The sequence below is a fragment of the Sciurus vulgaris genome (genome assembly GCF_902686455.1).
Source record: "Sciurus vulgaris genome assembly, chromosome: 2".
Taxonomy (NCBI): Eukaryota; Metazoa; Chordata; class Mammalia; order Rodentia; family Sciuridae; genus Sciurus; species Sciurus vulgaris.
Window position 1 is genome coordinate 179,067,740 of NC_136462.1, and position 17,970 is coordinate 179,085,709.

The 17,970-nt window shown below is 43.0% G+C and overlaps 2 protein-coding genes across 2 annotated transcripts in view; one reads left to right on the forward strand and one right to left on the reverse strand.

Annotated features, from left to right (window-relative positions):
- NOL4L (nucleolar protein 4 like) overlaps positions 1-17,970 on the reverse strand; it is a 384,060-nt gene that overhangs the window by 138,956 nt on the left and 227,134 nt on the right. The gene's annotated exons all lie outside the window — the stretch shown is intronic.
- The window catches only part of KIF3B (kinesin family member 3B), a 40,670-nt gene that overhangs the window by 177 nt on the left and 22,523 nt on the right, over positions 1-17,970 (forward strand). The gene's annotated exons all lie outside the window — the stretch shown is intronic.

The window sequence follows — 17,970 nt, forward strand, 5'->3', positions numbered from 1 at the left end:
GCGGGCAGGGCCGGTCCCTGCGGCCGCCTGGCGGCGGGCACCAGTGCCCGCGCTTGGCTGTGCTGCCCTGCGAGCCAGAGCATCCTCTGCCCTGCCTCCGGGCATCCTCCCGCGGTCCTGGCGTCCTCGCTCCTCCTCCCCCGGGCGGGGTCGCAGCCCGGCCCCCCAGACTCGGCCGCCCTGGGTCACAGCCCCGCAGGAGGGCCTGGGGCGGTGGTCAGGGACCCTGCTGGGAAGGACGGCCGGGGAACCAGAGCCTGGGGGACAACCTGGGCGCTGTCCCTGGCTCGCTGTGTGACCTTGGGCAAGTCCCTCTCCTGCTCTGGCCTCTGTTGACTTGTTTGTCCAATGGGTTCCTAACACCCGGTTCTTAGTTAACTAAGATGAGACGCGTATGTCAAAGTGCCCTAAGTGGGAAGAGGGAATTCTTAAAGCCCCCTAGTATGGGATCCCAGAGTCCTGTTTGAAGTCCGAGTGTCTGAGTGTGAGACTGCATCTCCACTTAGTAACTGTGGCCTTGGGCAAGGCAATCTCTATGAGCCTTCTTTCCTTATCTCTAAAATGGGATAATGGACTACTGTGTGAATCCAGTGAGACAGGTATGTCAACTAGTGTGCACATGGTAGGTACACTTTGGGACAGGTAGGATTTAGGTGTGCCCTGTGCCAGCTCGTATAGGTATTCCTACACTATTGACATCCTCCCAGCTCCAGTTTTACTTCTCTGTTCTGCTTAGAGTAAGGAAAGTAGTTGACTTGTGCAAGTAGTGACATGCAGTTCTTATAGATGGCTTGTGTATGATCTTATTTTCTACTTGTGCCTTTTTGGTCATTCCAGAAGAAAAAGGGTTTCTTTATATCTTAGGGAAATACTTAAAACAGTAATAACTATCTGTAAGTATGTGATTAAAAATACCATTTCAGATATATTATTTCATTTAATCTTTACATAGACTGTCAAGTATCTGGTGATGTCATCCCCATTTTGCAGATGAGAAACCTGTGGTTGAGAAAATCAAATGAGAGTTGGCTGCAGTGGCACATGCATGGAATTCTAGCAACTCAGGAGGCTGAGGCAGGAGGATCACAAGTTTGAGGCCATCCTCTGCAAATTAGCAAGGCCCAGGCAATGTAGTGAGACCCTGTCTCAAAATAAAAATGTGCTGGGAATGTATCTCATTGGTAAAGCACCCCTGGGTCCAGCCCCAGTACCTACCAAACAAATACATACATACATATATGAAAAAAAAAGTGAAAATGACATGTCTAAGAATCTTATGCCTATTAAACCCTACATGTTTCCAGGTATATCTACTTTTTAAATTTATTTTATTTATTTATTTTTTTATGGTACTGGGGAGTGATCTTAGGACCTCACACATGATGCTAGGCAAGCACTCTTATCACTGAGCTACATCCCTAGCCCTTTTAATTTTATTTATTTATTTATTTATGATACTGAGAATTGAACCCAGAGGTGATTAACCACTGAGCCACATCCTCAACCCTTTTTATTTTTTTATTTTGTGACAGGGTTTTGCTAAATTGCTGTGGCAGGTCTTGAATTTGGGATTCTCTAGCCTTAGCCTTACGACTAACTGGGATTATAGCTGTGCAGTACTATACCTGGCTAAATCCTGCTTTTTATCCCTCTGCTTTCTTAACTGTTAAGAACCTAACTGTAGGGGCTGGGGTGTGGCTCTGTGATGCGGTGCTTGCCTAGCATGTGTGAGGCACTGGGTTTCATGCTCAGCACTGCATAAAAATAAAGGGCTGGGATTGTGGCTCCTGGTGGAGTATTTGCCTGGCATGTGTGAAGCACTGGGTTTGAACCTCAGCACCACATTAAAAAACGAATGAATGAAGTGAAGGTATGGTGTCCATCTATAACTAAAAGAATGTTTAAAAAAATATAAATAAAGTAAAGGTCCATCAACAACCAAAAGAAAGAAAGAACTGTAGCCGTTACAAGGCCACAAGGGTATATTCTTTTGTCACTTCTAATTGCTTTTGCTAGAGGCTTCTTCCAGTGGCATGGAAACAAGATTTCACATAAAGCTTCATTTAAATAGATACCATCCAAAAAAGAACTGCAAGATTAAACTATGCTCCTTAGTCCCCTCCTCTTTAAAATGACAGCAGTCAGCTAAATGATACTGAAGGCCCTTTCGGTGCTGCTGTGCAGTTGTTGTTAAAAGCGCATCAGGCCATCGTGGTGGTGCACGCCTGTAATCCCTACGGCTTGGGAGACTGAGGCAGGAGGATGGTGAGTTCAGCACTTTAACAAGGCCCTAAGCAGCTCATTGCGACCCTGTCTCTAAATAAAATATAAAAAAGGGCTGGGGATGTCGCTCAGTCATTGAGCACCCCTGAGTCAATCCCTGGTACAAAAAAACCTCCCAAAACAAAACAAACCTGCCATCAGACTGCCTGAGTTAAAATCACAGCCTGCCCCTTCCAAGCTGTGCCATCGGGCAGTTGGCTTCACCCTTTTGTGCTATAGTTTCCTTTTGTAAGATGAGGATAAGTATGTAGTACTATTGAGAAGATTTATTTGATCCTAATTTGTGTAAAGTGCCTGGCATATTTGGTTAATGTTAGCTGTCATTATTTGGGTTTAACATAGAATATTTTATATTCTGTTTATAGTTGTTGAGTGATTAAAGTATGCGATGATAATGCCAGGTCCGTCAGTCTCTTGAGTCATTGAGAGCATGAAACAGTAGACATAGCATTATGTATGTTGGTGTTATTACAGGGTTGCCCCAGGAACTGGAACTTCCATGCCAGAATGGATTGCAAAGGACCGGGAAGGCCGATGGTAGGAAGCCAGGCTTGGTAGCTTGACATCTCAATTCAGTCAATGTTTATTAAATCCTTCTATGCCAGGGTCACAGAGGATATTCCATCTCCATATCCTTCAAGGAACCCAAAGCGTAGGTTGCAGATTACTGGCATTTGACATGATTTGACTTCTTTAAATGAATTCCTGTCTTGTGTTTGTTCCAGTCGCCGAGGAAAGCCTGTGATTCACATCTTTTCTGTTGTGTCCAGAGACTTAGGTTAGGTGCCTGGGTGAGAAACCTCAGGTTCCTCCCTCTGCCTTTTCGCCCACTAATTTATTGGTCCTTGAGAAAGAACCTTCTCTTAGGACTTTAACAATACAGTGCTTTCTCTACAGTGTCTACTGATTTATAAAAAGTTAAATGTACCTTTACTTACTTGGTTTTATCAATAACCCTTCATGCTGGGTGTGGCACATGCCTGTAATCTCAGCCACCCTGGAGGCCAAGGCAGGAGAATGGCAAGTTCGAGACCAGCTTGGGCAATTTAGTAACGCCCTGTGTCAAAATAAACTAACGAGGGCTGGGGATGTCGCTCAGCGATAGGTAGATCACTTGCCTCGCATGCACAAGGTCCTGGGCTTTAGCCCCAGTACCACAGGGAAAAAATGAAAATAAACTTTCGAGGAGGATGAGGTGCAGAATAAGATCCCCAAGATCGCCAAGGAAGTGGAGTAAGAAGCCATGGCGCTGGGGAGCGACCCGCTTCACAGGGGAGTCGGGGTCTTCGGGCTCCGCGCTCAGTGCACTCACCCCACTGTTTCCTTGGCTTCATTCCACATTCGCTGTGCACGTGCCAGCCCCGTGGGAGCCTGGATGTGACAGTAGGGAGGTAGGGGGGTCCTTAATTTCATGGCAGCAAACAGAGGAATAAACTGAAGATGAACAAGCCACTTGAATAGGAATAAGTGCCATGAAACAATACGAGAGTGGAGGGCATGGAAATCGCCTTCTCCAGGGGACTGGGGACACGGCTGCTTTAACTGGGTGACCAGAGAAGGCCTATCTAAGGCAGTGACATTTTTGCTGGGATTGCTCCCAGGAAGGGGCTGGCCATTTGAAGATGTGCCAGAAGAAAGAGCCAGGGAAAAGGCTGCGAGGTGAGAACTGACTTGGTAAGTTCCAGGAACCGCAGGAGGGCCAGGTGGCTGCAGTGGGTGAGTCGGGTAAGTGTGGAGTGTGGTGGGGGGGGGTCTCAGGTTATATAGGGCCTTGTTTGTAGACTGAAGTAGTTGGGATTTTCTTCTAAAAGCAGTGGGACTGATTGATGGCCTTTGAGAAAGGGAGTGGCATCTAGTTTTGTTTTGTTTTGTTTTGTTTTTTGATTCCCTGAGGCTGTGTGTGGTAGTGCAGATCTGTAATCCCAGCGGTTTAGGAGGCTGAGGCAGGAGGATTGCAAGTTTGAGGCCAGCCTCAGCAATTAGTGAGACCATCTCAAAATAAAAAAATAAAAAAGGGGACTGGGGTTGTAGCTTAGTAGTAGAGCGCTTGCCTAGCATGCGTGAGGCACTGGGTTTGATTCTCAGCAACCCATATAAATAAATAAAATAAAGGTCCATTGACAACTAAAAAATTAAAATAAGTAAATAAATAAAAAGGACTGGGGTTGTAGCTCAGTGGTAGAGTGTCCCTGGGCTCAGCCCCCAGTGCCACAAACATACACACCCCCTCAAAAAAAAATAAAAAATAAATAAATAAATTCTGAGGGCTGGGGTGTAACTGAGTGTGTGTCTAGAATGCTTGGGACCCTGGCTTGTGTGCCCTGCACCACAAACAAACTAAAACCACTCTTGCCTCTATGTGTCCAGTGAATTTTGGAGGACATTGGAGTGGCAGCCAGGAGACTAGTTGGGAGGTTAGGTGTGAGCTGATAGTGGCACTGGTAAAGAAGGATGGATGGGGGTACATTTTGAGGTAGAACCAGCAGGATGGGGGTGGAGGTGAGAGGAATTAAAAATAACTCCTGGGTTTTTGGCCTGAGCAATTAGGTAGATGTTGGAGGTACCATCTGCCTCTAAAATGACCAGAGAACTTTTGGTGAGCTGCCCTGAGGAAGGATTAGCTGTATTCCCTCTGAATTCCCCCAGGAGAGGCACCAGCTGTAAGTGTCATACCTTGGAGTTTGCGGGGTAAGGAATCCCAGCTTCTGCTGGGAAACAGAGCCAGGCGGATCAGACCTGAGCCTTCACCTTGGACATCCTTCAGCCCCGCCTTTCTCCCAGTCTGGCTTTTTGCCAGCCTGTGGAGCGGCGGGTGTGGACTTTGCCAGGGCAGTGCCCATCTGTCTCATGCTGTTGGCATCGCTGCCCTGACTCCATTCTTGGCCGATGGAGGCTGGAAGGAGGCTTGCCAGCTCTGGGAAACAGAGTAGAATCACCAGCAAAGTTCATTCCCAGCGCCTCAAATGGCCATAGTCTCCCTGCCAGAGTGGTTCTTCCCTCGCCACCGATTCTAAAGTTTCAGGGCTTTTGACTTGGGGATCCTTTGAAAAACCATTGTGTTCTGCCAAAACTCCTAGAGGAGCCTTGAATAGAGTCTCTGTCCTGAGCAAGAGAATTCAAGCCTCATTTTCATATATTCCAGTAATCATACTTGTAAATTTGGCATGTTGGTGTTGTAAACTCAGCGTTGTGAATATTGAGACCTGTGATCTGACCACTGACGCTCCTGTAGCTTTGCAGTCAGGGGAGATCATGTGGCATGTGTGTTATCCCATTTACAGGTGAGAACATGGAGATGCAGAAGAGGCATTCCTGTTCGTCAGGAATGACTGGGTTAGGTAGGTACTTGCTGCTCAGAGTGTGTTTTGTGTGACAGGGGTACCTGTGTCCCTGGAACCTTGATAGAAATACAGAATCTAAAGCCAGGTGTAGTGGTGCACTCTTGTAATCCCAGCGGTTCAGGAGGCTGAGGAAGGCGGATTGCAAGTTCAAAGCCAACCTCAACAACTTAGTGAGGCCCTAAGCAACTCAATGAGACCCTATCTGTACATAAAGTACAAAAACGGGCTGGGGATGTAGCTCGGTGGTTAAGTGCCCCCGGGTTCAATCCCTGGTACCAATAAATAAACAAGATAGATAGATAGGTAGATAGCTAGCTGGATGGATGCAGGGTCTGCCTGTTTTTACCAGAATCTCCAGATGTTCTCTTGTGCATGTTAACATTAGAGATGGACTCAGCTAGGTAATCAGATGCAAAACTAGGACTCAACAGTGATAATGACAGTGAAGTGATGTGAGTCACTAACATTTATTTACAAATGTTACAAAGTGTTCTGAATAATTTACAGATGTTGGCTCATTTAGCCCTCATAGCAACCCCCTAACAGGTGCCATTCATCCCATTTTTCAGAAGAGGAAACTAGAGACACAGAGAAGTCAAATAACTTCCCCATGTCTGTGGACTCCAGACTCATTACTCTTTCTACTGCTTCCTTGCTCATCTCTCTTTCTATTTTGGTAGTGGGACTTGAACCCAGGGCCTCCTGTGTGCTAAGCCCACGCTCTACCTCTGACCCCCCCCCAGCCCTCATCTGTTTTTCAGGTGGTCAGTGATAACTAATTTTAAATGCTGATGCAAAAAGTGACTTCAAAGAACGTTTGAGGAAATGAAGGGGAAAACCCTTAGGCTATTTTAGCATAAAGACGGGTGTCAGTGCCTTGACTGAGGAGGCCACAGATATCCAGCTTGGTGAGAGAGGCCACCTCTCACACTTCAGAGTGGTTTAACTCCAGGCCTGAAGCAGGTGGGGACCAGTGAGCTTTTATTCTGAGTCAGCTCTAAACGGTTTCTTGATTCTGGTGATTACATCCACACAGGTAAGGAGAGGGTGGCTAAAGTCCTAGAATACCTGCTGACTGTAAAAGATTCAATCTTATAGTACCTCAGGTTTTCCTCTTTACCCTAAGGGCTCATTATTTTCAACATCTCTTATCTCCCCAGAGTCTCCAAAAGATTTCTTGGTCAAAGCCTGTGGATTCACAGGAGATTCTGACTTGAAAAAGGCAATGGGACTTGGGTAGAGTGGGATTCTAGTAGCAATTCTACCACTCGCTGTGTGACTTGGAGCAAGGAACTCAACCTCTCTGGACCTCAGTATCTGTGTTTCTATCTCTGTGTTTATAAATACATATGCACAAAATAATGACATGGGATAGTCCTTTGCAAGGTCCTTCTAGCCCTGTCTAAAAGATTGAACCTTGAGTTGATGTCATTTCCTTGTCCCTTGGTGATTTTATGCTAGGTTTTCTCTTAGACCTCTGGGGGAGGCTCTTTGAGTGTATTTCTTGGCAGTCAGAGCACTTTACAATCTGCTCATCTTATTGGCATCACACATCTGCACTGCAGCTCGGAGTGTTCTTGTTTAAGGCTCATTTAATCATGGTGACACGTTGTGTCTCCTCACTTTGTTACACTGATTGCGGACATTGAGCTCTTCACACACAGGCAGATCTATCTTTAGTATGCTGATTTATTTAAATCATAATTCGCACTGGGGAGTGAACCAGTGATAATGGCAGTGGGTGTGGTTTTATTTTTAACATTTTGGCAAGATATTTGCAGCTCTTGCATTTTCTCACATTTGAACATAGTGCAGGAGTGGAAGCAGGTCCAAGTGAACTTAGAAATTGTCAGAGATTTGGGGGATTGGACTGTGAACACGCCCTTACCTACCCCAGGGCCTTCATGTCACCTTCAGTAGTGGTTTCAGGAAAGGCTTGCTTGAGCTTTTGTGTTTGACATAAATTAAATAGAAACTAAAAGCTCATAGAGTGATCTCCAGCAGCTTCGGGAATTGCAGTAATCGTTACTTTTATAACACATTTCAAGAACCTAAGCAAAAAATCTAGCAGTAAATCATAAAAGATTCCACCCAGCAAGGTAAAACGTCAGCTTAAGTTACTTAAGATAACCACAAAAAGGTAGTATGTGGTGGAAGCAGTTCCTGGTTTTGCAAGATCTGCAATAAGGTATTAGATTCTAGCCTGAGAACTGAGTCCATTGTTTTCCCTTCGTTAGTTCTTCAATTATTGACTTTTCTAAAATGAATTTTTCCTTGTTTATAAGGTAGTAATTATTATTCCATTGAGGAAAGGTGAGGAAAATCCTGAAAAACTCAAAATAATAAGATTCAGCCAGGCATGGTGACACATGCCTGTAATCTGAGTGACTCTGAAGCCGGAGGCAGGAGGATCACAAGTTCGAGGCCAGCCTGGGCAATTCAGTGAGGCCCTGTACCAAAATAGAAATTAAAAGGTCTGTTGGTGGTAAAGTGCCCCGGTTTCAACCCCCAGAACTGAAAAATAAATAAGTAAGCTAATATAAATAAGATTCACCTGAAGTCCCATTACCCAGAAATAACCACCCTTAACTTTTTACTGCACTTATACAAATATATTCCTAAATATGTTTACCTCTTAGACGTCCAGTTCTCTTATCTATTTCCCGTTTTGTTGTCAGACTATTTTCAGTATTTAAATAATACTACAGAGAACATTTTAATAATGGTTACCTTTGTGAAATCATCAAACTTGTGTAAAACTTTGTCTATTTCTGATGATTTCTTTAAATTAGACCCTGTAATCATTAAATTTTTTTGCTGTGCTAGGGAGGGAAGCCAGGGCCTGCTGCTTGCTGGGCAGCTGCTCTCCCACTGGGCTGTACCCCCAGCCCTGTCAGGCTGTTTCTTAACACTTGCTAAGCTTCCTTTTTTTTTTTTTTTAAACCCAGATGTGTTAGAGAAGCTACAATATCTAGCTAGACTTTAGTAACATTGTTGTGTGTGGTTAAGTTTATTTCTACAATTAGCTTCTATTTATAAGTGATACTAATTTCTCATTCATGGTAATGATACTGTTTCTTTAAAAAATGAAAAAAAAAAAAAAAAAAAAAAAAAGTCCCGTAGACTAGTATGGGTCAGGCACTCAAGGGTAATCCCAGCTACTAAGGAGGCAGATCATGAATTCCAGGCCAGCCTGGGCAACATAGTGAGTCCCTATCACTAAAATAAAGTTTTAAAAAGTGCTGGAGCTGGATGCGGTGGCACATATCTGTAATCCCAGCAATTTGGGAGCCTGAGGGAGGAGGATCACAAATTTAAGGCCAGCCTCAACAACTTAGTGAGGCCCTCAGCAGGTTAGTGAGACCCTGTCTCCAAATACAAAAAAGGGCTGGGAATGTGGCCTAGGGGTTAAGTGCCCCTGGGTTCAATCCCTAGTACTGCCCCGCAACCCCCACCCCCCCAAAAAAAGTGCTGGGGATGTAGTTCAGTGGTAGAGCGAGGGCTTGCCTAGCATATGTGAGTCTCTGGATTCAATCCCCAGTACGGGGAGGGGAGGGGCGGGGGGGGGCGTTAAAAAGGCCAATATAGGTGGTACATGGGCATGGAAATTGGGAAGCGACAATCAGATGACAGACACTTAGGGACCTGCTATTATGGAAAAAGGCCATGGACTTTGGATGCTGGCCCCTGGTTTTGGCTTCTTTGCAGCTTATTAACCCACGGGCCATGAAGTTTCCCTGTCCAAGCCCCAGGTGTTTTTCTCCGCCCATTTTGGTCAGGGCCGAAAGCTCCTCCAGTGGGCCAGACCCTTGGTGCTGTTCTTACCCAGCCCTAAAGTACGAGGGAAATAGCTCAGAGGCGAGAGGGACTTGCATGGAGTCTCAAAGCTAGGAACAGGGAAGCTGGGTTTCAATGACACCGTGCCTGAGTCTCCTTTTTGCTCTGGGGGCTACCTTCCCCTTGTAAATCCAGATTGTGCCTTAGCTCCCTCCTTGGCTGAGGGGCAGTCTCATTAAAATGAAAAGCCGTGGAGCACACCCTTTTTACTGCAGCATTATTCACCAGAGCCGTGAGGGAGAGGCGGAGGCAGCCCAGATGTTCACGCAGATGAATAGAACAAAGAGAATGTGGTGATACATACAATGGAATAGTCAGCCTTGTAAAGAAGGCAGTCTCGCCACATATTCCAACTTAGAGGATGTTAGGCTGAGTGAAATAAGCCAGTCACCAAAGGACATATGGGAGGCCGAGGCAGGAGGAAGTTCAAGGTCAGCATTGGCAATTTGGGGAGACCCTGTTTCAAAATAGAAAATAAAAAGGACTGGGAATGTGGCTCAGTGGGACAGCACCCCTGGGATCCATCCCCTGTACTGAAGGAAAAAAAAAAAAAAGAGACAAATACTGTATGATTCCACTTACACAAGGCATCAAGTGTAATAGTCAAAATTGTGGAAATAGTGTTACCAGGGACTGGAGGGAGGAGGAAATGGGGAGTTGTTTGATAGGTATGAAGTTTTAATTTTACAAGACAAAAAAGTTCCAGAGATATGTTACACAACAATGTGAATGTATGTGTATATATTTATGTGAGTCTCACCATTCCCCCAGACTCAAATGGGCTCAATGATCCTCTCACCTCAGCCTCCTCTGTAGCTGGGGTTATAGGGGTGAGCCACCTGCCCAGCTACTCTCTTCTCATTTCTAAGTGTACACTTGGGTGGTATTAATTATATTCACACTGAGGCCAGGTGCAATGGCATGCACCTATAGTTTCAGCAACTTGGGAGTCTGAGGTGGATAACCTGAACCCAGGAGTTCAAGACTAATCTGGGCAGCAAAACAACAACAACAACAACAATTTATCTTTGACTGATTGATTGATTGTGATTCTGGGGATTGAACCCAGGGCCTTACACAGGTTAGGAAAGCATTCTACCGATGAGCAACATCCCTATCCCAAGTTTATCTTCTTAATATTTTTTTTTTGTTTGTGATGGGGCCTTGGTGTGTTGGCCAGGTTGGCTTCAAGCTCCTGGGCTCACACAGTCCACCTGCCCCAACCTCCTGGGTGCTGGGACTGCAGGCTCATGTCACCATGCCTGGTTTATGTGTTTTTTTTTTTTTTTTAACTATAATAAAAAAAAGTTTTATATGAAAAGCCATTGGTCGGAGGGTGAAGCCCTGCAGGCATGAGAGTGGTAGTGAACTGTGAACCTGTCACCCTGCTCTAGCAGTTGTCAGTGCCTCATGGTCCTTGTTCCCCTGACCCTCCCATTTTGCCCCCCCCCTCTGCTTATGTTGACAGACTGTAGACAGCTTATAACTCTATTTGAAAATAATGTTATTTATCTCTAAAAGATAAGAACCTTTTTTTAAGAACCTTCTTTTAAAAATAAACTGTTTGGCTTGTGCAGTGGTGCATGCCTGTAATCCCAGTGACTTGAAAGGCTGAGGCAGGAGGATGACAAGTTCAAGGCCAGCCTCGGCAACTTAGTGAGGCCCTAAATATCTTAGCAAGACCCTGTCTCAAAATAAAAAATAAAAAGGGCTGAGGATGTGGCTGAGTGGCTAGGCACACCTAGGTTCAATCCCCAGTAACTAATTAGCTAAATAAAATAAAACTATTTTCATGCTTTAAAATGTAACAGTAGGATTGGGGATATAGCTCAATGGTAGAGCATATGCCCAGCATACATGTGGCCTTGGGTTCCCAGTACTGCAAAAAACAAACAAACAAAACCTAATAAAAAAGTAACTTACTAAGGCAAGGTGCTATGGCAAATGCCTGTAATCCTAGCAGTTTGGGAGGCTGAGGCAGGAGGATTCCAAGTTCAAGCCAGCCTCAGCAGCTTAGCAAGGCCCTTGGCAACTTAGTGAGACCCTGTCTTAAAATTAACAAACAATAAAAATGTTCTTGGGATATAGCTCAGTGGTAAAGCACTCCTGGGTTTTGTATCCCCAGCACAAAATAAATAAATAAATAACAATGATTAATCCCTAAATGTAAACAAATAAATTCAGGAAAGGAAGTTTAGTAGAGTAGGGGAAAGAGAACAGGGCAGGGGTCGGGGAGGTTGGGGGGCAAAGGGGGTTTCATGATTCATGAACCAAAATTGAATTCCATGCATGTGTGAGTTTGTTGGGATGAACTCAACTACTATATATAACTATAAAGCTCTACTTTAAAAAATCAGGAACTCAAAAAACAATTAATTCCTTAACATCATCTAATACCCAGTATTCAAATCTCCTTGATTATCTTGTATATTTTTTATAATTTATTTGAATCAAGATCAATTTAAAAAGGCCCTAAATAAGAGTCACATATCATATTATGTATCTCTCTCTCTCTCTCTCTCTCTCTCTCTCTCTCTCTCTCTCTCTCTCTCTCTCTCTCTCTCTCTCTTTGGAGATGGAACCCAGGGGCGCTTTGCCACTGAGCCACATCCCAGCCCTTTTTGTTTTTTATTTTGAGACAGGTCCTCACTAAGTTGCTGAGTCTGTCTTTGAACTCGAGATTCTCCAGCCTCAACTTCTGAGCTGCTGGTCACACAGGCATACACCACCACACCTGATGGATTAAGTCTCTCGTGGTGTAAATTTTTAGCAGAAAAAGAACTTCCTTTCTTTCCCAGACACATGGAAATGAGAATGCTTGGCCAGAATGCTCATAGTTTAGTGGGTCTTCAGAGCAAGGTCTGTTTGTCAAGGTCACGCAGGGACTGGGTATACTGTTGATAGAAGTATGAGTGGTGCCAGGCAAGAGGCAAGGTGGTACCTTCGGTCCCAAAGGTCCATGCCTAGCATTTCCACCTCGAGGAATGTGTCCGTCGGCACATTCACCTGTCCTAAAGCTGCATGTCCAAGATTGTCCCTGAAGCATTGTTTGCGGTAGCGAAAGACCAGGGCCAATCAGAAGGTCCCTTAACAGTGGACAGAATCAAATACATCACAAGACAACCATTCCAGGGCATTTAGCCAGCTCTTTTTTAAAAAAGGAGAGTGTCTTCTCCAAGATCTAAATAGTAAGAATTAGAACTTTACCTGAGTTATTTTTTTTCTTCATAAAGAGGTAGGGGAGCCATGCAGATGTATTAATGCTTGCATATGCATCCGATATCTCCCCTAGGGGTAGGGGAGAGAGGTACTGTTCACTCTGTGCTCCTCTGTACAGCTGGAATTATTTTAGTCTGTTTAATTTGTATATGTATTGAACCCAGGTTGTCATGTTTGCGAGGTACACTCTCCCTCCTGGTTACATCCCTAGCTCTGCTCCCCCCTTCTTTAAATTTTGAAATAGGTTCTCACTCAGTTGCCCAGGCTGGCCTTGAATTTCCGATCATCCTGCCACAGCCTCCCCAGGAGCTGGAATTGCAGGTGTGCATAATCTTTGCTTACATTGATACACACATTTAGGCATATGTGTGTTCACTGTAAGTCTATGTATGGGTTTTTAAATAAGACAAACATGGTTTTGAATCTCACACTTGATTGCTGTGCAACCTCAGGCAGATTAATTTCTTTGAGCCTCCAATACTTATTTTTAAAATGAGGCTAATACCTGCCTTCCCCATAAGGTGATTTTGAGGATTAGAAGAGGAATACACATCAAGCTCTTGACTTACTGTGAGTAGTAAATATTGAATACAATAAAACCCCAGATCTACATTGATTCTGAATGGGACATGTCCTACAGAGTTGAATATATACTTTTTTATGAAGGTGTTTTATAAATGTTTCACAAATTAAGACAAAAAGCGAGGGTTCAGTTCTTTTTTTTTTTTTTCTCCTTAGATCCATGTTTTCTGTTTGTCTGTTTGTGTCATCAAATGACAGATAGTGCATTCTGCCAATTTGAATTCAGAGAAGGTGTTTACTTGTGACCTTTTTAAGTTTCTTTCTAAGAGCTAGTCTGTCTTCTTGATACACTCACGCCCCAATCAAGGTGCTAGACTTTTTTTTCCTCGCAGAAAAAAATAGCTTATTGCTTCCCTTCACCGTAATTATAATAAGCAAAATACATGCTCCATCAAACAAGACCAAAGGAAGCATAAAAATCATTTGCAAATTCACTACCCATAGATCAATATTGCTGGCATTTTCTGAGTGTTTTTTATGCACTGTGCACTAGGTTGTGTTTAACATTTATTAGCTTACCTAATCCTTAGAACAGTTCTTCAATGAGGTGTTGTTTTTGTTTTGTTTTTGTTTTTGTTTTTTGGGGATCAGGACTTGAACTCAGGGGCACTTAAACACTGAGCCACATCCCCAGCCCTAGTCTGTATTTTATTTAGAGACAGGGTCTCACTAAATTGCTTAGTGCCTCGCTAAGTTGCTGAGGCTGACTTTGAACTCATGATCTTCCTGCCTCAGCCTCCTGAGCTGCTTGGATTACAGGCATGGGCCACTGCACCTTGCTTAGGTGTTGTTTTTAACCCTATTTTAAAGAAGAAGAAACTGCTTGATACACTTTCTCAAGATTTTATACCTAGTAAGTGGCAGAGCAGATATCCAAACCCAAACCTGTTGAGCACCAGAATTCATGCTAGTTGTGTGTGTGTATATTAGTTACTGGGGACTGAACCCAGGGGTGCTCTACTGCTGAGCTATATCTCCAGCCCCCTAATTTTTTTCATTTTTATTTTTTATCTTGAAACAGGATCTTGCTAAGTTGCTGAATCTGGCCTTGAACTTTCAGTCCTCCTGCCTTAGCCTCCCAAATTACTGAGATTACAGGCATGCACCTCTTTTGTTATCATACCGAGCAAAACTCATGCTTTTTGCTGCAACTTTATACTTTGTTCCCCCATCTCTCTCTGCATGTGTGCATGCACATACATACCTATAGACTGTATCATAGTCATTCTTTTTATTAGCCTGCTTTTTTTACTCAGTGTCTTAAATATCCTCCCAAATCTAAATACCTAGAGGTTTATTGTCATTCCTAATAACTGTATTATGTCCCATTGTATAGATATGCCATCAGTCCCTCCTCTTTTTTTTTTTTTTTTGTGGTGCTGGGGATTGAACCCAGGGCCTTTTGCTTATGAGGCGCGCACTCTAGCAACTGAGCTATCTCCCCAGCCCAGTCCCCCCTCTTTTTTAAAATATTTTTTTGGTTGTAGATGGACACAATGCCTTTATTTTATTTATTTATTTTTATGTGGTGCTGAGGATTGAATCTAGTGCCTTGTGCGTGCTAGGTGGGTGCATTACCACTGAGCCACAACCTCTGCCCTAACCAGTCCTTTTTTGAGGAGTATTTTAGTGGTTAGAGATAAATGGAAAACATGTACATATCACCTTGCACATGTATTCAGTTATGCAATTATGTCCTTAAAGTAATTCCAAGAAATGGAAGTAATTCCAAGAAGTGGAATTACTGCTTCAAAGGGAGTATTTACATTTAAAGTTTTGGTATTGACAACACAACTGCCCTCAAATTTTAAATTGTGCCAGTTCAAGATGACATGGGCCTCATATTGTTATAAGGGATATTTTGAAAAATCTCAGACAGTTTACACAACTGTTTGGCTTACAAAAAGACAACCTTATGTTTCTGAACAGTGCCTATAATTGCAATAGCATATATTTTACTTGTCTGTCACTCTGGCATCTATACTCTGAATGCCTTTAAGAGCTGAGGCCATGTGACTTGCTACCTTGACATTGAAAAGTTAAAAATTCCATTGCCATGGGCCTCATGGAAGTTCTTTTTTGAAACTTCTCCATAAAATTGGGACAAGGAGTTTTACTTCTAGGGCCCTCTGTTTATCAACTCAAATGTTTTATATTAGCTTGTATTCATGGTGGTCAGTAAAAATGGATAGACGAAATGGGAAAAGTGAGTTTTAATGCCTAGGTTTTAGTTTACTTAATTTCACAAACTTTTTTTGACTAGGGGATATATTCATATGATTCAAAATTTAAGAGGTATAAAAGGGTATACAATGAAAAGTCTTTCCCTACCTTTGACCCTCAGAAACCCATCTCTTTTAGTGAAAACCAGTCTTGTTATCTGACAGCTATTGTTATCTGGCTCTTACATACCCTCCAGATACGTTTTATGCTTCCAGAGCAAATATAGAATTATTCCCTCAATACAAATACTATGTCCTTTTAAAAGTTCTGCAGGGCAATGTTGTTATTTTTCAACTGGAGATGGAAATTTTGGTGGTTTTTTTTGTTTTGTTTTGTTTTTGTTTTTTGTTTTTTGTTTTTTTGTAACCAGGAATTGAATCCATGGTTGCTTTACCACTGAGCCTGAGCCATATCCCCAGCCCTTTTTATTTTTTATTTTGAAACAGGGTCTCCCTAAGATGCTTAGAACCGGGCTGGGGTTATGGCTCAATGTAGAGCACTAGCATGTGTGAGGCACTGGGTTCGATCCTCAGCACCACATAAAAAAATAAATAAATGAAATAAAGTTATATTAAAAAAAAAAAAAAAAAGATGCTTAGAACCTTGCTAAGTTGCTGAGGCTGGACTTGAACTTGCGATTCTCCTGCCTCCGCCTCCCAAGCCACTGGGATTACAGACATACATCACCATGCCCAGCAGAAATCTTGTTTTGAGGAGTGTGTAACTCCCATTGTGATAACTGACCATCAGAGAAACCAGAGACCCAGAATTGGACTTGTCGAGCTGGTGTGGTTCAGAGATTGCAAATAAGTGCTTCAATAACAAGTAGAGAGGATTGTGAAAGAGACCAGTGTTGATAGTAATGCAGTGGATACAGAGTAAAAACAGCTGCTTCCCCAGAGATGCCTGCACAGGGAGTTGGCTTGGGCCAGTTAATAGGGAGTAACTTTTATCTCTTTGCTCAAGTGTTGCAGTGCTTCTCTGATGGCTCATGTGATCTGTGACTTGGGCTGCATTTCACATACTCTGGGTCTTTGAACGCTGGGCCAGGCAGTGGGCAGGTGGTTGCTTGGCCTGATCTTAGAGGCTGTTGTGTTGGAATGCACTGATTAGAGATGTGTTAGTATGCACTCTGTGCTGCAGATCGCTCTTTCTTGCAGGGCTGCTCCTGGGGAATTGCCAGACCTTTATTTTTTTTCCCATTCGAAGATACCACATGCTTGTTAAAAACAATTTGGAAAATATGGAAATATTGAAAGAGAAGGGCAAATCATCTGTACTCCCATCACCTAGAACAGACCACAACTGGAGTTTTGATGTGTGTCTTATTTTTTACAAAATTGTGATTGCATGTAGTCATTCAATTTTGTAAACTGCTTTTCACTTTTCATTTTCCATGTCATTTAAATGTCATTTTAAAAGATGGGCTAGCATGGCAGGCTTTCTTAATCAGCTCATATATACATGAATTTGGTCATAGACATTGATGCCTACAAGAGCCAGGCAGGAAGTATAAAATGAGCAAAGCATGCTGGGTGTGAAGCAGGAGGGAATGTGGGTTGGTGAAGGCTGGAGAGCCCGGTCCACCAGAGGGGCACTGTTGCTCAGCTCCCCAGCTGCCACTTGGGGCTCTGATCAAGGGCTGTCACATATTTCTGTTCTTCCAGCGAATTAGGGAAAAAATATGTGTGCGTGCGTGTGTGTGTGTGTGTGTGTGTATTTTTTAATGTGAACTGGTTGTTGTAATAATATAGGAAATAGCCAAAATTGATGGTAATGTTTTCTTATTTACTTCAAAGACTCATTTCCCCATTTTTATTTTTTAAAAGACATGATAAGGGGCTGGGGAGATAGCTCAGTTGGTAGAGAGCTTGCCTTGCAAGAACAAGGCCCTGGGTTCGATCCCCAGCACTGCAAAAAAAAAAAAAAAATAATAATAATAAAATAAAATAAGATAAAATAAAATAAATGATAAAATATTACATTTAAAATTGAAATATTCTTCTAATCTCTGGTGTCATTTTCTGTACTTCCCACTATCCAATTTGGGCAGCTACTATCATAAAATCGGTGCATAACCTTCTCTCCATTTTTTTATACAAAATACATAAATACAAATCCATGCACATCATGTTATTTTGTAAATAAAAAATTACCACTCTGTAGCTTGTAACCTGCTCATTTATCCATGTGAATATATATATAACTCTAATTCAAGGGTTGGCAAATTTTTTTCTGTAAAAGGCCAGACAGTAAATATTTTAGGATTCGTGGGCCATACAGCCTCTACTGCAGCCACCTGCTCTGCTATCTTATAGTTAAGGCAGCTGTAGAGAATATGCAAACAAAGCTTGTGGCTGTGCTCTGATAGAATTTTATTTGCAAAAATAGACCGTGGGGGCTGGGGAGATAGCTCAGTCGGTAGAGTGCTTGCCTTGTAAGCACAAGGCCCTGGGTTCGATCCCCAGCACCAAAAAAAAAAAAA